The 22,823-nt window shown below is 45.5% G+C and overlaps 1 protein-coding gene across 2 annotated transcripts in view; it reads left to right on the top strand.

Annotated features, from left to right (window-relative positions):
• Positions 1-769: 769 nt before the first annotated feature.
• Positions 770-22,823, top strand: part of PECAM1 (platelet and endothelial cell adhesion molecule 1) — a 109,228-nt gene continuing 87,174 nt past the window's right edge. The window contains exon 1 of one of the 2 annotated variants that reach the window (XM_016932758.4): positions 770-1,009. The gene's annotated coding sequence lies outside the window, so the exon portion shown is untranslated. Of the gene's footprint in view, positions 1,010-18,541; positions 18,641-22,823 lie in introns of those variants that run through there. The other variant, XM_016932756.4, reaches the window with a different exon arrangement.

Raw genomic sequence — 22,823 nt, 5'->3', positions numbered from 1 at the left:
AAAACACATTCTACTTTCCTTACATACCTTGCATGTGAAACTGTTTCTCCAGTACTCTCAATTACATATGTTATAATATTACCTCTTAGTTACTTTTATTCTTGGTGAAAAACCTAGCAAGTAAGAGATTCTATTTATGTACCAGGTGTGGCGCCTAGAACACGGGCTAAGAAGTGCAGATAAGGTCTGACTCTTCTCAGCATAGCTAGGGGGCATAGCTAACTCCACTTCCTCAGCCCTTTGCTCCAAAGCAGGTAAGTTGAACAATTATCACATTAAATAGGCAATTTATGGCATTTAACCATTCAGCAAATGTGTCAGAGGTGCTGGAACCAGAGCAACTATTCTTTTGAATAGGAGCTGGGTAAAATGAGGCTGAGACCTTCCGGACTGCATTCCCAGGTTAGGCATTCTTAGTCACAGAACAGGAGATCCGCACAAGATATAGGTCACAAAGACCCAAGTGATAAAACAGGATGCAATAAAGAAACCAATCAAAACTTGCCAAAACCAAGATGGCAAGTAAAGTGACCTCTGGAATCTCTTCATTGCTCATTATATGCTAATTATAATGGATTAGCATGCTAAAAGACACTCCCACCACTGCGGTGACAGTTTACAATACCATGGCAACGTCTGAAAGTTATATAGACTGCCTGAGTTTCAAGAATTCCTTCCCCTTTTCCAGAAAACTCATGAATAATCCACCCATTGTTTAGCATACGATCAAGAAATAACCATAAAAACAGCCAACGCAGCACTCTGGGCTGCTACGCCTCTTGAGTAACCATTCTTCTGTTTCTTTACTTCTCTAATAAGCTTGCCTTCACTGTACTCTGTGGACACACCCGGAATTCTTTCTTGTGTGAGATCCAAGAACCCTCTCTTGGGGTCTGTATTGGGACCCCTTTCCAGGAACATCTTCCTGGTAAACCACGAAAAGACATTACCAGAGAGACCCTTGGCCCAAAGGAAAATCATCTGTGCAGCACTAATTGGCCAACTTTGGGTAAGTAGTGGGTAGCTTTTATCCCGGTTAAGGGACAAAAATTTGGGTTAGAAGCCCAACTTCGAAGGGTTAGATTCCCCCCTAAGACATAGGGGGTTAGAGGTCCCCCTCAGTAAAGCCCCTCTTAGTTAAAAATGGATCTAGTGGCCGGGCGCAGTGGCTCACGCCTGTAATCCCAGTACTTTGGGAGGCTGAGGCAGGTAGATCACTTGAGGTCAGGAGTTCGATACCAGCCTGGCCAACATCATGAAACCCCGTCTCTACTAAAAATACAAAAATTAGCTGGGCATGGTGGTGTGCACCTGTAATCCCAGCTACTGGGAAAGCTGAGGTAGGAGAATCACTTGAACCCAGGAGGTGGAGGTTGCAGTGAGCCGAGATAGTGCACTCCAGACTGGGCGACAGAGTGAGACTGTCTCAAAAAAAAAAAAAAAAAAAAATGGATTTGGCACTATGAGATGCTAACAGCTATTCTCTTTGGGTTAATCCACCTTGCGTTCTTTGCTGATGACTGAGGGTAAATTTTTTCCTCCATCAAAGGGGAAAATTGAGAGCTGACAGGACTCCTGGAAAAGATCCTTTCGTTACTGACAAGCAGTTGCCTGAACTTTTGTTTCAGTGTTGCTGTGATGGTGGATCTTTCTATGGCCTCCTGATGCTTCTCATCTCCCTTTCTCTGCCACAAGCAATGCTTTTCTCCTTCCAGTTTCCTCTCTCTGTCTTCCTTTCCTTTCCCTTTTCTATCTTTTCTGTCACTCAGGGTGACTGTCCACTCTTCCATCTTGCCCAGAGACCACATATTGAAACTCCTGGTTTGGAGGTCCTTCCACCCCACTTTGAGTAGATCAAAGATGACAGGGGCCAACAGGGGCAAGTTTGAGCCTTGCCAGGCTGATATTTGGTGCTCAGCGGGGTGGCTGTTTTGTCACATGTATTTTGCTCCAGCCAGAATGAAAAAACGTTAATTCGATTTCTCCATGCAGCCTTTTGGGCAGCATCTTGCAAAACTGAGAGGCTTTTGCTTATGGTTCCATGAAACAGAAAAAGATGATTTTCTTTTGTCACATGGCTTGGCCCCCATAGCTATGGCACAGCAAGCAGGGCCATCAAAGTCATACAGAGAAAGGGAACCTAGAAACTTGGCATGCTGGCAAAAGGGTAAGAATTTCTTACCAGTCAGAGACCAGGTGCAGTGACTCATGCCTGTAATCCCAGCACTTTGGGAGGCTGAGGTGGGAGGATCACCTGAGGTTGGGAGTTCGAGACCAGCCTGGGCAACATGGTGAAACCCCTATCTCTACCAAAAAAACCCACAAAAATTAGTTGGGTATGGTGGTATATGCCTGCAGTCCCAGCTAATCGGAGGGCTGAGATGGGAGGATCACTTGGACCTGGGAGGTGGAGGTTGCAGTGAGCAGAGATCTTGCCACTGCACTCCAGGCTAGGTGGCAGAGAGATATCCTGTCTAAAAAAAAATAAAAATACAAAATTTCTTACCAGTCAAACTTCTGGCCTCTCTCTGTGTGCAAACTGGTTGAATAAATGGTTAAAAAAATAGTGTCTGTCTCCTCTGCAAGGTTTTGATTAATAGGAAAAATGATTTGTGAGGCTATTCTTAGGCTGTAGTGAATCTGGTGTACCTTGTGTCATGAATTTGTCTTTCTGTGTTGTTCTGTCATGAAGAGAGGGGTACCACAGGATAGAATGTGGACTTGGGACCCCTATAAGCCCACTATTCAAGCTGGCCCATCAGATTTCCTGTCTTGAATTTTCCTTTCTCAGAGCTACCTTTGGAGATTCCAGATCTTATAAAAACTGCTCACCACCTCTTTGAAAATACCTCCTATGCCCATGATTAAGTTGTAACTTTAGTTAAGGCTCATTGGTTTCACCTGGGAGAGCTTTTAGTCTCGGTATGTAATAACTCGGTGGAAAATATACTTTTAGGGATGGCTAATGGCAGCTATGGGGAATACTCGGTTCTTTCCATGTTTGGATCAGAGACTCATCTTCTTGGAAGCTGCATGCTTTCCTAGCCCTGTTCCTCAAAGGGCTCCAACCCGAAGCTAGCAATCCAGTTAAAAAACTTAAAAACTGGGCCAAGTGGCTCATGCCTGTAATCCCAGCACTTTGGGGGGCCGAGGTGGGTGGATCACTTGAGGACAGGAGTTCGAGACCAGCCTGGGAAACGTGGCAAAACCCCATCTCTACTAAAAATACAAAAATTAGCTGGGCGTGGTGGCGGGCGCCTGTAATCCCAGCTATTCGGGAAGCTGAGGCACGAGAATTGCTTGAACCTGGGAGGTTGAGGCTGTAGTGAGCCAAGATCATGGCACTGCACTCCAGCCTAGGTGACGGAGTGAGACTCTGTCTTTAAAAAAAAAAAAAAAAAAAAAAAAAAGCTCTTCCATCTGTGTGCATATTTATATGTGTTGTGTGTATAATGTTTATATAAAAGATCTCTAAGTAATTGGTTTAAAGAAAAATAAGCACTTAAATCAAATATTTCTCAGGAAAGTAGAAATTTTAATGCCTTTTAGTTCCCATGACTTTAATCTTTGGGAGATAAAGATAGTTTTAAAGATTATTGGTAAAATAAAAATGTCTTCAAAATTTAAACATTTGGTCTAAGTTAGGCAGGTCAGATACTGTGTTTACTAAACTACATAAACTGCTTCTGTGGCTTTTGGAACCATTAGAGACTAGGGAAGGCCTGGGGATATATGAGGGTAGCCATGCCCCCTGGCTATGCTAGAAAGAGTCACACCTTATCTGCACTACTGCCTGCTGTCCTAGGTACCATACTCGGTACTTGCCAAGTTTTTCACCAAAAATAAAAGTTGCTAAGAGTTAACACTGGGACATAGGCATACAAGGTGTGTAAGGAAAGTACAATGTTTTTGGCAAAAGATTACAAGATGGCATGGGAATGTGGATTTTTTGGCCTAGTTTAGAGGGTTAAAAGATTGTTTTGGCCGGGCACAGCAGCTCACACCTATAAATCCCAACACTTTGAGAGGCTGAGGCAGGTTACTTGATCATTTGAGTCCAGGAGTTCAAGACCAGCCTGGGCAACATGGCAAAACCATATCTCTACTAAAAATACAAAAATTAGCCAAGCATGGTGGCGCAGGTCTATAATCCCAGCTACTCAGGAGGCTGAGGCACGAGAATCTCTTGAATCCAGGATACAGAATTTGCAGTGAGCCGAGATCACACCATTGTACTGCAGCCTGGGCAACAAAGCGATTCTGTCTCAAAAAGAGAAAAGAAAAAAGAAAAAAAAAAAAAAAAGGACTGTAAAATTTAGATAGGATAAAGCTGAGGTTTCAGCAAGTTGTGGATGGTTGTGAAAGGTTAATCTCATAAAGAAATTATATGTGTGAACATATTGGCTAAAGTTAAAGGGGGTATTATTCAGTTTTTTCAATAAATCGAACATTGAAATAAAAGCACAACAGTTTTCCTTGGAACTTCTGTTCTTTAAAAAAAGAAAAAGAAAAAGAAAAAATCTTGTAAAAGGTTTATGAGAATCTTACCTCATGGTGAAACATTAAGATTGTATAGATTTGTCTATAAGGTTTTATTAATAATTGGGTTTGACGTTAATAGTACATTAATGCAAAAGTGAAATTTAGCTTTCTCTCTTGAACAACATTTTCACATAATATTAAAAGACAATGAAAGATTTTTCTTCGCTTTTAAATACGCTACAGGAAAAAGAAGGGAGAAAAAAAAGACATTGTTTGGAAAGCTGTCTTCCCGCTATCAATGAGTAAAGGTTTTTGTCTTTTAAAAATCTTTGAGTCATCGATTTGACTAAATAAATGACTTGTGGTGTCCTGGGATTTTATTTTATAATATCAAGTGCTTTAAATCTTTGATATTTGACAAACTTTCCAAAATCAAATTCTAAATTATGTCTTTTTCTGACCTGATTAATCCTTTTAGATGTTAAGTTCCATAAGTTCAAAATGAAATATGTGGCTTATTTGGTATATTAAAATCATACAGAAAGCTGTCAAATATAAAACAGTGTTTGGCTTTCTTTGGATTTTATTTGTATGAATGTGTTATTGATGTATGCTCCAAAATTATGGGAAACTCATGTAATTCTGACATGACTTATTGTGTGCTATCAGTAATTATAACTGTTATGTAAAATTGTTGTATGCCACAGAAATAACCAAAATTCCTAGTCAATTGTGTCTTTAACCGTGGCTGCCCTAAGACTTTTTGTCATTGTTAACTAAAAGTATCTGAGACAGGTCTCAATCAATTTAGAAAGTTAATTTTGCCAAGGTTAAGGACATGCACCTGGGAAACTGTGCCATTCTCCAAAGATTTTGAGGGCTTCAATATTTAAAAGGGGAAGGATGGATATTGGGGGAAGAGGAAAAATTTTTTAAATGTCTGGGTAGATAAGAGACAAATGGTTGCATCTTTTTGAGTCTTTGCTCAGCCTTTCACTGAATACACAGTTTACATAAGGCAGGGGAGTAGATGAATAGCCACTTATGCCATGTCTGGCTCAGTGAATCTGCATTTTTACATATGCTAATGTAAACAGTAGGGCAGAGGAAGCAGTCAGATATGCATCTGTCTCAGGTGAGCAGAGGGATGACTTTGAGTTCTACTCTTTGTCCTGCACCTGTGAAAATAAGCTATCAATTTACATTGCCAGGGTGAAATTCAACAGAATGTTCTAAGGTAAAGATCTTGAGACCCACAAGGAATTTACTTGTGGGCAAATTGTAAGGGAGGTATATGGCTTTTTTTTTTTTTAAATCTTTGTAGCTATCTTATTTAAGAATGGGAGGCAGGTTTGCCTGACGCAGTTCCCAGTGTGACTTTTCCATTTTGCTTAGTGATTTCAGAGTCCCGAGGTTTATTTTCCTTTCACATCATCTACAGACAATTGTCTTGTTTTGATCCTCTTCAAAAGGTGGCTTATAATCAGCTATAGAACTCTGACAAGGACTCTTAAATGCAAGTTTCTGATAACTTTGGAAAGTTTGCCACTAAAAAGGAGAGGAAAGAACTTCCAAGACTCTCTTGGAAAATGAGTCTATAAGCATTGAGCAAAACAGGAACTAACTGCATAGACTGAACTAATAAAAAGCCAAAAAATCTTTTTAGTTTTTTCTGCAATTTAAACTGACCCTGCTTATTCCTGGGAACCAACCAGTGATTTCTGGCAGCTGCTCAGGAAAAGAGAGGAATGAGTAATATAAAAATCTGGATTGGCTGGGCGTGGCGGCTCACACCTGTAATCCCAGCACTTTGGGAGGCCAAGGCGGGCAGATCACAAGGTCAGGAGATCGAGACCATCCCGGCTAACACAGTGAAACCCCGTCTCTACTAAAAATAGAAAAATTAGCCAGGGCGTGGTGGCGGGCCCCTGTAGTCCCAGGTACTCAGGAGGCTGAGGCAGGAGAATGGCCAGAACCCAGAAGGTGGAGCTTGCAGTGAGCCAAGATCACGCCACTGCACTCCAGCCTGGGCGACAGAGCCAGACTCCGTCTCAATTAAAAAAAAAAAAAAATCTGGATCAATATCTAATTCTGGGACAGATGGAATTGGCTAGCGACTCCATATCACCTTGGTTCCAACAGTTGTCTAGTTCATGGAAAGCCTCCTTACTTGGTTTACTTTAGATAATTTCTTAAATTGAACACTTGTTAATCTTCTAAATATCACCTTTTGTCAGAACTCAGAGTTATGAATGGCCTTGACCATACCAATGCTCTCTGATTAAGCTTCTCTCTACCCTGAATACAAGAGAAACTAATAGTTAGGCAGGAATGTCATCACCCTTATTTCTCCTAAAGAAATTACAGATGATGGATCCCATCGCTCTACAACACTTAGGATGAAAAGTCTCCTTGTAAAAGGGAGGGGGAGTGTGTCAGAGGCACTGGAACAAGAATGACTCCATCTTGAGTAGGAGTTGGGAAAAGTGAGGCTGAGACCTGCTGGGGTGCATTCCTAGGAGGTTAGGCATTATCTAGAATCTAATGGGGCTTATTTAGAATCTAATGACTCCAAAGCAGGTAAGATGAACAATTATCAAATTAAAGAAACGTCCTGGCCAACATGGTGAAACCCTGAGTCTACTAAAAAAATACAAAAATTAGCCAGGCGTAGTGACACATACCTTTAGTTCCAGCTACTCAGGAGGCTGAGGCAGGAGAATTGCTTGAACCCAGGAAGTGGAGGCTGCAGTAAGCTGAGATCGAGCCACTGTACTCCAGCCTGGGTGACGCAGCGAGACTCCAGTCTCAAAAAAAAAAAAAAGCAAAAGTTAAAGCAGTTTATGATATTAAAGCATTTAGCAAATGTTTCAGAGGCATTCGAACCAGAGAAACTCCCTCTTGAATAGGGACTGGGTAAAATGAGGCTGAGACCTGCTGGGCTGCACTCCCAGAGAGACATTCTTAGTCACAGGACAGAAGATCAGCACAAGATACAGGTCACAAAGACCCAGCTGATAAAAAAGGATGTAGTAAGAAGCTGCCAAAACCCACCAAAACCAAGATGGTGAGGAAAGCTACCTCTGGCTGTCCTCACTGCTCATTATATGCTCATTATAATGCATTAGCATGCTAAAAGACACTCCCACCAGTGCCATGAGAGTTTACAAATGCCATGGCAATGTCTAAAAGTTAACCTATATGGTCTATAAGGAAGAGAAATCCTCAGTTCCAGGAATTCCTTGCCCCTTTCCCAGAAAGCTCATGAATAATCCATCCCTTGTTTAGCATATAATTAAGAAATTTCCAAAAATAGCCAACCAGCAGCCCTCAGGGCTGCACTGCCTATGGAGTAGCCATTGTTTTGTTTCTTTACTTACCTAATAAAAACTTGCTTTCTCTTTACTCTGTGGACTCACCCTGAATTACCCCTTGTGTGAGATCCAAGAACCCTTCCTTGAGGTCTAGATTGAGACCCCTTTCCAATAATAAATCTATATTTTACTCAAACCAAGGAAAAGGGTGTGAATAACTGCAGTTAAGACTGTAACGGCTCAGTGGGTTCACCTTGCCCACTGCCTAGACAGACCGATTTATTAAGACAGGAGAATTGCAATAGAGAAAGGGTAATTCACACACGGCCGGCTCTGCAGGAGACCAGAGTTTTATTATTACTCAAATCAGTCTCCCCAAGCATTCAGGGAGCACAGTTTTTAAGGGTGGGTAGGGGCAAGCCAGGAAGCCAGGAGTGCTGATTGGTCAGGAATGAAATCCACAGGGAGTAGAAGTTGTCTTCTTGCACTGCGTTCCTGGGTGGTGGCCACAAGATCAGATGAGTCAGTTTATTGACCTGGGTGGTGCCAGCTGATCCATCAAGAGCAGGGTCTGCAAAATACCTCAAGCACTGATCTTAGGAGCAGTTTAGGGAGGGTCAGAATCTTGCAGCCTCCAGCTGCATGACTCTTAAACCATAATTTCTAATCTTGTGGCTAATGTTAGTCCTACAAAGGCAATCTAGTCCCCAGGCAAGAAGGAGGTCTGCTTTGGGAAAGGGCTGTTATTGTCTTTGTTTGTTTGTTTGTTTTTGAGATGGAGTCTTCGCTCTGTTGCCCAGGCTGGAGTGCAGTGGCGGGATCTCAGCTCACTGCAACCTCCACCTCCCAGGTTCAAGCAATTGTCCTGTGTCAGCCTCCCGAGTAGCTGGGACTACAGGTGCCCGCCACCACACCCAGCTAATTTTTGTATTTTTAGTAGAGACAGGGTTTCACCATATTGGTCAGGCTGGTCTCGAACTCCTAACCTCAGGTGATCCACCCGCCTCAGCCTCCCAAAGTGCTGGGATTACAGGCGTAAACCACCTCACCCAGCCACCACTGCACCCAACTTATCTTTGTTGTAAACTATAAACCAAGTTTCTCCCAAAGTTAGTTCAGCCTGCCTAGGAAAGCACACGGACAGATTGGAGGTTAGAAGCAAATGGAGTCGATTAAGTTAGATCTTTTTCATGGTCTCAGTCATAGTTTTGCAAAGGCAGTTTCAAGACGGCCAGGAAAATCTTACACATGGAGAGTTCTTTAAAGATGTAAGTTAAGGCCAGGTGCGGTGGCTCACGCCTGTAATCCCAGCACTTTGGGAGGCTGAGGTGGGCAGATCACCTGAGGTCAGGAGTTCGAGACCAGCCTGGCCAACATGGCAAAACCCCATCCCTAATTTTGTAAAAATACAAAAATTAGCCAGACATGGTGGTGCACACCTGTAATCCCAGCTACTCGGGAGGCTGAGGCAGGAGAATAGCTTGAGCCTGGGAGGTGGAGTTTGCAGTGAGCCGAGATCATGCCATTGCACTCCAGCCTGGGAGACAGAACAAGACTCTGTCTCAAAAAAAAAAAAAAAAAAGACCTCAGTTAATTACTGGCTTTAGGGTGGAGCCTTTTAAGGAACAGGGCCAGGAAAGTATGCAGTTTCTAGGGACTAATAAGCAGGCTTGGATCCCCAAATAAAGGGAATCAGGCTATCCCTTACAGGAGTCTTATCTCTCAGTGTGGGTGGGTGGGTATGTTTCCATACCTTCTAGGTGGTCAAGAGCATGCTTCTCTGATCCAAACATGCAAAGAACTGAGTACTCCCCTATAACTGCCATTAGCCATCCCTTGAAGTATATTTCCTACCTAGTTGTTACACATTAAGGCTAAAAGCTCTCTCATAATGTAATCTCTCATACCCTAAATGTAAAAAACATCAGGTAACACAATGCAAAACAGAGCAGAGCCTGACTTTTAACCAAATCTCTTATTACCACTCTAGCCAGGACAAATAGCCAATATTCCTGGCTTTTGGACTTTACCAAAGGTAACCTTCCAGGTGAAACCAATAAGACTTAACTAGGATTATGACTTAACTATGGATGTGCATTTTTTTGTTTTGTTTGTTTGTTTGTTTGTTTGTTTTGTTTTTTTTGAGATGGAGTCTTGGTCTGTTGCCCAGGCGAGAGTGCAGTGGCTCGCACAATCTCAGCTCACTGCAACCTCTGTCTCCTAGGCTCAAGCTATCCTCTTACGTCAGCCCTCCTAGTAGCTGGGATTACAGGCACACGCCACCACGCCCAGCTAATTTTTGTATTTTTAGTAGAGACGGGATTTCTTCATGTTGGCCAGGCTGGTCTCAAACTTCTGACCTCAGGGGATCCACCCGCCTCGGCCTCTTTTTAAAGTGCTGGGATTACAGGTGTGAGCCACTGTGTCCGGCATGTGTGGTATTTTCAAAGAGTGCAGTGGCACGCACGATCTCAGCTCACTGCAACCTCTGTCTCCCAGGCTCAAGCTATCCTCTTACGTCAGCCCCCCAGTAGCTGGGATTACAGGCAAGTGCCACCATGCCCAGCTAATTTTTGTATTTTTAGTAGAGACGGGGGTTTTGTCATGTTGGCCAGGCTGGTCTCAAACTTCTGACCTTAGGGATCCACCTGCCTCGGCCTCCTTTTAAAGTGCTGGGATTACAGGCATGAGCCACTGTGCCCGGTGTGTGTGGTATTTTCAAAGAGGTGGTAAGCAGTTGTTACAAGATCTAGAATCGCCAAATGTAGCTCAGAGAAAGGAAAATTCAAGATGGGAAGTCAGAAGTTGTTCATGGTGGGGAAGATAATTAATAACTGGCAAAAGTCACACAGACAGCAAACCAGAAAGCACTTATTCCCTAAGCCGGGAATTGAACCGAGGCCCCCACTGTGAAAAAAAAGATAAGGCCTTAGCCACTTAGCTAGGGTGCCGGGCAATTTCTAGTACTCTTCCTAGAAGGAGCCTAAAGCAGTCAATTTCGAGCTTGCAAAGGCTTTTAGCTGCTCAAGTTAATTTTTAGAGCTAAATATGATATGAACCTCCAAAATTCCCACCCTTCAGATGGCAGAAGCCAAGAGAAAGTACCCTGACATGGTCACAGGGTTAAAGGATCAAGCTCCCGCCTCACCTCCCGGAGTAGCTGGGATTACAGGTGCTTGCCACCATGCCCGGCTGATTTTTTTTAAATTTTAGTAGAGATGAGGTCTTGCTATATTTCCCAGGCTGGTCTTGAACTCCTGAGCTCAAGCGATCCTCCCACCTCAGCCTCCCAAAATGCTGGGATTACAGGGGTACATCACCATGCCCAGCTGAAATTACCCTTTTAAACCAAAGCCAATAAGGATCTGGGTAGGCCCTTAGCTGCCGGCAGAAGTGACCTATCCTAAGAGATGATTTGTCAAGATTTTGTTAGTGGAGAGAAGACGATTCCAGAAAATCTGGGTGTTTACCACGGGCTGAGCACAAGGAAGGAAGGAAGGCTTTGGGTTTCCTTGTAGGGACAGGGGACAAGTAAGGGCTCTGGTGACTCTGTCTTGCTGTCTTGTATCCGGAATGGCCTGGGCTGCCGCCTGGGAGAATGCTGCACTCCCTAGGTCCCAAAGTGATGCCAGTGGATCTCCAGACCCCCTTCAGGGAAGGGGGTGCTGAGGATTCTGGGAAGACTACATCAGCTGACCTGAGTGAACTTGTTTCTTGTTTGTTTGTTTTGCTTGTTTGCTTGTTTGTTTGAGACAGGGTCTTGCTCTGTAGCCCAGGCTGGAGTGCAGTGGTGTGATCTTGGCTCACTGTAACCTCCATCTCCCAGGCTGAGGTGATCCTCCCACCTCAGCCTCCTGAGTAGACGAGACTACAGGTGCGCGCCACCACACCTGGCTAATTTTTTGTATTTATTGTAGAGTCAAGGTCTCACTATATTGCTCAGGCTGGTCTTGAATTCCTGGGCTCACGTGATCCTTCCACACTAGCCTCCCAAAGTGCTGGGATTACAGGAGTGAGCCACTGCGCCTGGCCTCAACTTTTTAAATTTAATTTCAAGTGACTCAAAAGAAAAACAAGCGAAAATAAAAATAAAGTGTTAAGGCATAAACAGTTAATGGGCAGTCAGTTTCTTCCCTAGCGCTTTTGAAATTACAGACACTTGACAATGACGCCATCTAGTGGAAGGTTAGCAGGTCAGACGAAACCCATCTATTTCTCCTGATTCTTGCTCTGTCAGTCCACAGCTGTGAATAAGTGAGTTTTGCTGGCCATCCCAGGAGTGGACTAGCCCCAATTGTGGGGCGTCAGCACCCAGGAACAACATCCTATGAATGGTCTTTCCTGCTTCTCTGAGTTTGCTGGGCTCTCCTCTGGTCTTTCAAGTTCCAAAGAGAAGAATCTAGCACTTACTGAGTACCTCCTGGTTAAAGGTCAGTTTATTAGATGGGCCAGCTGACTCCATCCTCATAATGACCCTGTGACGTGTTCTGTTTCACACATGAAAAAACCCAGCCTGGTCAACATGGCAAGTCCTCATCTCTACAAATAATTTAAAAACTAGTCAGATATGGTGGGGCGTGCCTGTGGTCCCAGCTACTGGGGAGGCTGAGGCAGGAGGAGTGCTTGAGCCCCGGAGCTCAAGGCTGTAGTGAGGCATGGTCACACCACTGCACTGCAGCCTGGGCCACAGAACAAGACCCTGTCAAAAATAAATAAATAAATAAAAAGGAAACTGTAACTATAAAGGTAGTCTGTCTCTTTGTAGGAAGGCTGAAAATACTTGTTTGTACATAGTGCTAGAAGAGCCTTACTGTTGGAATTTACAGAGGGAGAAGCTGAGATGTTTGCTCAAAGTTGCTTGCTACTCAATGGGAATGGTGTTTGGGCTGAAACTCCAGTTTTTTGGGGGCAAAAAACTTGTGGTGAGCACTGTAGCCTCGACCTCCATGGCCCAGGTGATCCTCCTGCCTCAGCCTCCCCAGTAGCTGGGACTAAAGGCATACTTCATCATCACACCTGGCTAATTTTTTTTATTTGTGGAGACGAGGTCTTGCCGTGTTGCCCAGGCTGGTCTCCTGAACTCAAGCGATCCTCCCTCCTTGGCCTCCCAGAGTGCTGGGATTCCAGGCATGAGACACCATGCCTGGCCTATTTTATATATTTTCAATGTACTATTTCTGTATTACATATTTTATGTACTTTTTAATATCAATAGTATGTCTGTATTAGAAATAACAATGTAAAAGTGAAATAAGCACTGGGAGTGTCCAAAGCTATTTTAAAGGTGTTTGGGGTGGCCAGGTGCAGTGGCTCTCGCCTGTAATCCCAGCACCTTGGGAAGCTGAGGCGGGTGGATCGACTTGAGGCCAGGAGTTTGAGACCAGCTTGGGCAACATGGTAAAACCCCGTCTCTACTAAAAATACAAAAAGTTAGCTAGGCATGGTGGTGCACCCCTGTAATCCCAGGTACTTGGGAGGCTGAGGCACGAGAATCACTTGAACCCACGAGGTGGAGGTTGCTCTGTCTCAAAAAAAAAAAAAAAAAAAAAAGCGTTTAGGAGAAGCTGCGGCTGATAAATTACAAATAGATGGGTTTTCGTCTGACCTGCTAATCTTCCACTAGATGGCGTCATTGTCAAGTGTCTGTAATTTCAAAAGCGCTAGGGAGGAAAGACTGCCCATTAACTGTTTATGCCTTAACGCTTTATTTTTATTTTCGCTTGTTTTTCTTTTGAGTCACTTGAAATTAAAGAAAAAAAAGCTGAGGCCAGGCACAGCGGCTCACTCCTGTAATCCCAGCACTTTGGGAGGCCAGTGAGGAAGGATCGCGTGAGCCCAGGAATTCAAGACTAGCCTGAGCAATATAGTGAGACCTCGTCTCTACAAGAAATACAAAAAATTAGCCAGGTGTGGTGGCGCACACCTGTAGTCTCATCTACTCAGGAGGCTGAGGTGGGAGGATTACCTGAGCCTGGGAGATGAAGGTTACAGTGAGTACAGTGAGCCGAGATCACACCACTGCACTCCAGCCTGGGCTACAGAGCAAGACTCTGTCTCAAACAAACAAACAAACAAACAAACAAAACAAACAAACAGACAAGAAACAAGTTGAAGTTCCCTTCAGAAATACCCTCCTGCTTCAAGCCTATAGAGGGTAAACCAAATGAGGTGCTCGTTAAAAGAATTTAGTCCTTACATGAAAAATACCATCAAATGCATGTAGAGTTTCTTTTAGTCCTGCAGAAATTCATACCTGATACCTTGATTATCACAGAGAAAAATGTTTTTGGCTACTTTAAAATATTCCATAATTCTGAGCAGGCTGGCAGTCCTACCTTTTCACCATCAAAACCCCCCCATTATTTTTATTATGTATTTATTTATTTTATGTTTTGAGGCAGGGTCTCGCTCTGTTGCCCAGGCTGGAGTGCAGTGGCACAACCATGGCTCACTACAGCCTTGAACTCCAGGGCCTCATCCTCCCAACTCAGCCTCCCTAATAGCTGGGACTACAGGTATGTACCACCAAGCCCAGCTAATTGTTTTGTTTTGTTTTGTTTTGTTGTTGTTGTTTGTTTGTTTTAGTGATGGAGTCTCACTATGCTGCCCAGGCCAGTCTCAAACTCCTGGACTCATGTGATCCTCCTGCCTCTGCCTCCCAAAGTGTTGTGATTATAGGCATGAGCCAACACTCCTGGCCCCTTCATTATTTGTATTTTATAAATCTCATTATTGGGAATATTTTATCCAAAATAGCATTAACTAAGTAGTCAATGATTTTTCTATTTGTATTTATATGTATATTTGATTAATTAAAGTCCCCAGTAGATAAGGGACAACCTTGCTAAATTGATAAAACTCCATCCCTGCCGGGCGCAGTGACTAATGCCTGTAATCCCAGCACTTTGGGAGGCCAAGGCGGGTGGATCACTTGAGGTCAGGAGTTCGAGACCATCCCGGCCAACATGGTAAAACCCCGTCTCTACTAAAAATACAAAAGTAAGCTGGGCGTGGTGGCAGGTGCCTGTAATCCCAGCTACTCAGCAGGCTGAGGAAGAAAATTGCTTGAACCCAGGAGGTGGAGGTTGCAGTGAGCTGAGATCACACCACTGCGCTCCAGCCTGGGTGACAGAGCAAGACTCTGTCTCAAAAAAAAAAGAGAGAGAGAGAGAGAATGCGTCTCCTTCCTTCTTGAAATGCCCAAATTGCCGTGGTCATATCATTGATGAGCTAAGTAATGGGATTCTTGGGCTTATAAGTTTACAGTGGCTGAAGCCTCCACTGTATGGGGCAGTTTTTGTGAAATCCTCTAGTACCGGAATGGCACCATGGAAGTGGAAGGAATAGAGTGGAATGTCATTGAGTCTTCCTCATTCAAAAAAAAGAGCCCCTTTGCAGATATAGCTGTCCATATCCATGGGTTCCAGATTCATGGATTCAACCAACCACGGATGGAAAATATTCAGAAAAAAATTCCACAGTTTCAAAAGTTGAAACTTGAATTTTCCACGTGCTGAGTACTATGTTGAATCCCCCACAAATGAAATGATGTGCAGCATCTTATGTGGTTTTATAAGTAATCTATAGATGATTTTTTTTTTACTTCTCCTTATGGAGCAGAGCTAACTCATAGGCAGTACACCTAGAGTTGGCCATAAGTAATCTAGAGATTATTTTAAATATACAGAAGGGTGTACCTAGGTTATATGCTAATACTATGCCATTTTACAGAAAAGACTTGAGCATCCTGAGATTTTGGTATCTGTGGGGGTCTGGTACAATCCCCCATGGATATCGAGGGACAACAGTATTCACAAAGAAAAAAGTTTAATTACACCAACAGCACATTTAATTAAGTCTCCAAGACTCCATCTCCGATGGGGTGAATTTAAAGAATGCGTTATTATGATTTTGATAGTTGGTCAGAATTTCGTATCTGGATAGCTGAGAGCCAGACCTACTAGCAAGTAGCTTTGTGTTGACCATGGACAAGTGGAACTGTGATAATTCTAAAAAGGTGATGTTCTCTTACTAATTACCAAATGCAATTCTAAAAGCAAACACCACATATATGTGAATGTTAGTTTTATTGGACAAGGTCAAAAAAGTTTCTCTCCCATAGAAGGGAAAAATGAGACATCTTTCTCTCTTTGCTTTGAATGATTGTGTGTTTGGAGGTGAGTGTGTCGTGGGTTTGTAATTCACCTCCTTAGGGGCAGGGAAGTGTGGTACTCATTTTTGTAGCCCCTCATCCAGCCTGCACAGAGCATTTAGTGGCCATTCAGTCAATGAGAGTCTGTATATTTCTCTAATTTCTGGGCAGCAAAATGGGGTAGGTGGTTGATTTTAGTATTTGGAGCATCCAACAAGGAGAGGACTGTTCCCAACTCTCCGGTTTGTCCTGTGGTGTTTCTTTCTTTTTGTTGTTGTTGTTTGTTTGTTTTGAGATGGAGTCTTGCTCTGTCACCCAGACTGGACTGCAAGGGTACGATCTTGGCTCACTGCAACCTCTGCCTCCTGGGTTCAAGCAATTCTCCTGCCTCAGCCTCCCGAGTACCTGGGAGGGACTACAGGCGTGTGCCACCATGCCTGGCTAATTTTTGTATTTCTAGTTAGAGATGGGGTTTCACCATGTTGGCCAAGCTGGTCTTGAACTCTTGATGTCAAGTGATCTGCCTGCCTCAGCCTCCCAAAGGGCTGGGGTTATAGGCATGAGCCACTGCGCCCGGCCTGTCCTGTGATGTTTCTGACCTTAAGTCTTGCCCTCCGCAGGCCGTGGGCACCGGGAAGACAAAGCTAACGTGACTGTTGAGAATGTATTTCCTATTGGCCGGGCGCAGTGGCTCACGCCTGTAATCCCAGCACTTTGGGAGGCCAAGGCGGGTGGATCATCTGAGGTTGGGAGTTCAAGACCAGCCTGTCCAACATGGAGAAACACTGTCCCTACTAAAAATACAAAATGAGCCGGGCATGGTGGCCCATGCCTGTAATTCCAGCTACTTGGGGAGGCTGAGGCAGGAGAATCACTTGAACCTGGGAGGCGGAGGTTGCAGCGAGTGGAGATCACACCATTGCACTCCAGCCTGGGCAACAAGAGCGAAATTCCATCTCAAAAAAAAAAACGTATTTCCTACCTTGGTGGCTTCTATGGGTTCCTGGGCAGGTGGGATGGTTTTTGCAGTTGTATTTTGCTAGAGGTGACAGTGGGGAGGAAGTGCATGGAAGGTAAAGCTGGGGGTTTTTTTGTTTGTTTGTTTTTGTTTTCTTTGAGATGGAGTTTTGCTCTTGCTACCCAGGCTGGAGTGCAGTGGTGTGATGTTAGCTCACTGCAACCTCTACCTCCCGGGTTCAAGCAATTCTCCTGCCTCAGCCTCCCTAGTAGCTGGGATTACAGGCACCTGCCACCAGGCCCGGCTAATTTTTTTTGTATTTTTAGTACAGATGGGGTTTTACCATGTTGGCCAGGCTGGTCTTGAACTCCTGACCTTAGACGATCCACCTGCCTTGGCCTCCCAAAGTGCTGGGATTACAGGTGTGAGCCACCCTGCCCAGCCAAAGCTGTGTTTTTTTAAGCAACAATATTATTCTAGGCATTGTGCTAAATTTAACAGCTTTACCTACCATAAAACTCACCCATTATAAGTGTACAATTAATTCAGGGTCTCTTAGTTAGGCTTGCACATAAAATACAGGATATCCAGTTAAATGTGAATTCCAGGCTGGGCACAGTGGCTCACACCTGTAATCCCAGCACTTTGGGAGGCCTAGGCAGGCAGATCAGTTGAGGTCAGGAGTTCGAGACCAGCCTGGCCAAAGTGGTGAAACCCCCGCCCCTACTAAACATACAAAAATTAGCTGGGTGTTGTGTTGCGTACCTGTAATTCCAACTACTTGGGAGACTGAGGCAGGACAATCGCTTGAACCAGGGAGGCAGAAGCTGCAGTGAGCTGAGATCGTGCACCTGTAATTCCAAGTACTTGGGAGATGGAGGCAGGAGAATCGCTTGAACCAGGGAGGCGGGGGCTGCAGTGAGCCGAGATCGCGCCGGTAAACAGCAAATGTTTTCTTTTCTTTTCTTTTCTTTTTTTGAGATGGAGTTTTGCTCTTGTTGCCCAGGCTGGAGTGCAATGGCGCAATCTCGGCCCACTGCAACCTCCGCCTCCCGGGTTCAAGCGATTCTCCTGCCTCAGCCTCCCGAGTAGCTGGGATTGCAGGCATGTGCCACCGTACCCAGCTAATTTTGTATTTTTAGTAGAGACAGGGTTTCTCCATGTTGGACAGGCTGGTCTCGAACTCCCAACCTCAGGTGATCCACCTGCCTCAGCCTCCCGAAGTGCTGGGATTACAGGCGTGAGCCACTGTGCCCGGCCCAGCAAATACTTTCTTAGTGTAAGTATATCCCATGCAATATGCAAGGATGTCCCATCTGAGACATACTTATATTAAAAATAGTATTTATTGCTTATCTGAAATTTAAATGGGCATCCTGTATCTTTATTGACGAAATTCGGGAACCCTACAATTTGTGAAGACAGAGTTGTACAAGCGTCACCACGATCCAGTTGAGCACATTTTCTTCACCCCCAAAAGTTCCCTCTTGCCCAATGGCAATCGTCCTCCGATCCCTCTCCAAGTCCCAGGCAACCTCTGGTCGGCATCCTGTCTCTATAGATTTGGAGAAGACTGTATTTTTAAGTGGAGAGACTTGGCTGTTACATAACTGTTTAGCACCCGAGTATTTGCATGAAGAGTTTCATTTCATTTTTTCAAGTGGAACCATGGAGGAGAGTGGCTGCCCAAGGTGGGGTTTGTCTTTTGCCGTCTGAGTGGCCCCTGGGATGCAGGTATGTCCATTATTTAAATCTCTTGGTGTTTACAGACCACATGGGTAACCCCTGTTGTGGCAAGGCTGAGGGCCTCTTCACCTGTCACTGAGTGTGGGGACTCTTTTCAGGCCTGGGCAGGGCAGGAAGTCTGGAGGGGATATCAGGTGATCAGAGGGCCATTCGAGAATGCTGCAGGCTACAGTGACAAAATGCTGGTCCTGGGCTATCTGAGACTAGTCCTGGAATGACTTAACTAAATTAAATCTTATGAATCAAGGTGCCTAGCACCGTGCCTGTTGCCTAAAGTGTAGCTGGAAAATAGTCTCCCACGAATCCAGAGTGACATTTGCTCCATACCCAGTTGGGCCTAAGCCTCTAGATCTAGAGATATCCATGAAGAATGGCTCTTGCTTTAAGAACTTAATTCTTTCGTGACTAATGTTTCTAGAGCATTAACCGCAGGCAAGCATTTTCTAAGAGCTTTACATATGTTAATGTCCAATCCTCACAGACACACTGTGAGGCAGATGCCTGCATTCTCTCCATCTTGCCTATGAAGAAATCAAGGCTCAGAGAAGTTAAGCAAATCCCCTGAGGTCACACAGCTAGTCTGGGCCTAGAAGAGCCTTTTCTCCTACTATTACTCTGTGTTGCTTCACAATATGGTGTAAGTTCTGTGGGAGCCCAGAAAGCAAGGCATCTGAGCTACTGGGAAGGAGGGATGAGACAAGTCCCCTGAGGAGTTAGCTGACCAAGGAAGCAGGGAACAGCATTTCAAGCAGAAGGAACAGCACATGCAAGGGTTACAGGCAAGAGACCGTGGCCTGCATAAAGAGTGGCTGATGACGTTTGGGATAAATGACTTCCCAGAACATTTCAAAAAAACTCAAATGTTTTCTTTGGGGAAAATAGTCTGATTTTGGCAAGAGAAAGAATCTCAGAAGAGAGCCTTGAGAACTTCAGGAGCTATTGTTAACTTGGTGAATTGTCTCTGGTGCATCTCTCTCCCTCACAAGGCCTGTTTGTTCTTCTGTGATAAAAGGGCTAATAGCGCCTGTGCTGTGGGCTCATTTAATAGAACACAGTCGTGTGTAGGGCGTAATAGAAGAGAATGGAATGGAATAATGTAGGTGGCATGCATCGAGAGCTTCGCATGTGGTGGCCACCCAGGTGTGGCACAGCCCTGGGCCCCGACGCATCCGCTCGGGCACCCATGCCTTACTGACACATTGAAGAGGAGCTGGGAATTTGTTTTCCATCTGGCAGAGCCCCTTCCGTCTTCCTCTGCCTGCGGTTCTGGGGGCTCAGTCTGGAGAGGCGCCAGGCGGCTAACCGACTCTGGCATTGGGAATGCATTTGCAGGGAGCCAGGGGAAGGGAGAAGTCTTATTGCCGGCTCCCTCCAGGCTCCCTTCCTGGTGATTTATCACTATGGAAACTGAGCTCCTTTCCTCTTCGCGCTGCCGGCTGGTGGGGGTGCACATTGTTGATGCCGTTGCCCCACAGATCAGAAGTTCCTTCCTCTTTCCTGCTGCAGAAATGCCACAGTAACCTACGTGGCCCAAGAACTGCAGCTCACACCTGAAGAGCCCAGTCTTGGGAAAAACAATCTCATCGGATTCCCCAGGGGTTAAGGGGCCTTCTGGGTAAGCAGAGCCGGCCTGAGAACAATGTCAGGGGAGAACAATGCAGCCACCGGGCTGAGCTGGTGGCCCTGCTGTTCCTCTTCCTTCAGCTTCCCTAGTTGGGGGTTAAAAATGGATTTACAGGCAGTCGCAAGTATCATCATGTTAGGCGGCAGAAAACTGAAACTCAGAGTCTCTTAGTGTGGGCAAAGTCTCCCGTGACAACCCACTTGCTGCAGGTGCCCAGCCCTGCATATGCCCACCCATGACATATGCCCACCCACTGCATTTGCCCACTCACTGCATATGCCTACCCATCACATATGCCCACCCACTGCATATGCCCACCCACTGCATATGCCCACCCACTGCGTATGCCCACCCACTGCATATGCCCACCCACTGCACATGCCCATCCACTGCGTATGCCCACCCACTGCGTATGCCCACCCACTGCACATGCCCACCCACTGCGTATGCCCACCCACTGCACATGCCCACTCACTGCACATGCCCACCCACTGCACATGCCCACTCACTGCACATGCCCACCCACTGCACATGCCCACCCACTGCACATGCCCACCCACTGCACATGCCCACCCACTGCACATGCCCACCCACTGCACATGCCCACCCACTGCGTATGCCCACCCACTGCACATGCCCACCCACTGCGTATGCCCACCCACTGCACATGCCCACCCACTGCACATGCCCACCCACTGCACATGCCCACCCACTGCACATGCCCATCCACTGCATATACCCACTCACTGCATATGCCCACTCATGACATATGCCTGTCCATTTCATGTGCCCACCCATGACATATGCCCACCCATGACATTCCCACCCAGTGCGTGTGCCTATCCACTGCATATACCCAACCCCTGCATATGCCCACCCATTGCATATGCCTGCCCATTACACATGCCTATCCACTGCATATACCCATCCACTGCATATGCTCACCCACCGCATATACCCACTCACTGCATATGCCCATCCACTGCATATACCCACTCACTACATATACCCACTCACTACATATACCCACTCACTATGTATACCCACTCACTACATATGCCCACCCACTGCATATGTCCTCCCATCACATATGCTCACCCACTGCACAGGCCTGGTGAGAGCTGGCTCTGCTGGACTTGATCTGGCCCTCCATAGCCATTCCTTAGAGGCCAGTGCCTGGATTAGAGCACCCTGGGCATGGCATCACATGTACCTGTGCCAGGTCCTAGACTCAAGGACACAGGGCAAGGGGGGATTCCAGAGACAACAAAGGAAGCTCCCTGGCCAGGAAGTCCTGAGACACTACCAGGCCCAGCAGTCCCCTTGCTGGCCACACAGACAAGACATGGCCAACCTCAGGGCCTCAGGGTCCTTCTCTGTAAGTTGACCTAAGGGATTCCTCTGTAGGCCTCATCCTATGGGGGATGGGAGAGAGGGAGCTAAGAGCACCTCCTACTTGCCCATCTCTCTCTTAAGAGAGGTTCATCTAAAAGTAGCTTTCTGGGGAAACTGGCCTTCAAACGACCTGGGAGAAAAACATTTCATTTAGGAGCTGAGGCTTGTCAATGCATCTCACAATAATTTGCAGAAATCCCCTTTACCTCCCTGAATATACAAGATCTTTTCTAGGTGCAAAATGTTCCTGTTTGTTTTCCGTTTAGAATTTCCCCTTATTGGGAGCATATTTGCTCCCTCTCACCCTCAGAGAAAATTTCCAGGTTCCTTCCACATTCTAAAGAGCAATGTGAAAATTCAAGGTTTTCTGTTTTGTTTTGTTTGAGACTGAATCTCAGTCTATTGCCCAGGCTGGAGTGCAGTGGCGCAATCTCGGCTCACTGCGACCTCCGCCTCCCGGGTTCAAGCGAATTCTCCTGCCTCAGCCTCCTGAGTAGCTGGGCCCACGGCACGTGCCACCACGCCTGGCTAATTTTTGTGTTTTTAGTAGAGACAGGGTTTCACCATGTTGGCAAGGCTGGTCTCCAACTCCTGACCTCAAGTGATCCTCCTGCCTCAGCCTCCCAAAGTGCTGGGATTACAGGTGTGAGCCATGGCATCCGGCCCTATTTTTTAAATAGAAATATTTTTATTGAGATAATAGTACATTTGCATGCATTTGCAGTAAATAATACAGAGATATGTGCCAGTTTCCCCTAATGGTAACATTTTGCAAAGCTACAGTACACCATCACAACCAAGTTTTCTGGGTTTTGTTTATTTGTTTGTTTTGTTTTTGAGACAGGGTCTCGCTCTGTCGCTCAGGATGGAGTGCCATGGCCCAGTCATGGCTCACAGTAGCCTCCACCTCCTGACTCAAGCAATCCTCCCACCTCAGCCTCCCGAGTAGCTGGGACCACAGGCATGTACCCCCATGCCTGGCTAATTAAAAAACAAAATTCATGTAGAGATGGGGTGTCTCACTATGTTGTCCAGGGGGGTCTCGAACTCCTGGGCTCAAGTGATCCTCCCGCCTCAGCTTCCCAAAATGCTGGGATTACAGTCACCAGCCATAGCGCTGGCTGCAACTGGTCCATTTTTAAAAAGCTCTAA

Source organism: Pan troglodytes, chromosome 19 (assembly GCF_028858775.2).
Source record: "Pan troglodytes isolate AG18354 chromosome 19, NHGRI_mPanTro3-v2.0_pri, whole genome shotgun sequence".
Taxonomy (NCBI): Eukaryota; Metazoa; Chordata; class Mammalia; order Primates; family Hominidae; genus Pan; species Pan troglodytes.
This window is presented reverse-complemented; position numbering and strand designations above follow the sequence as displayed.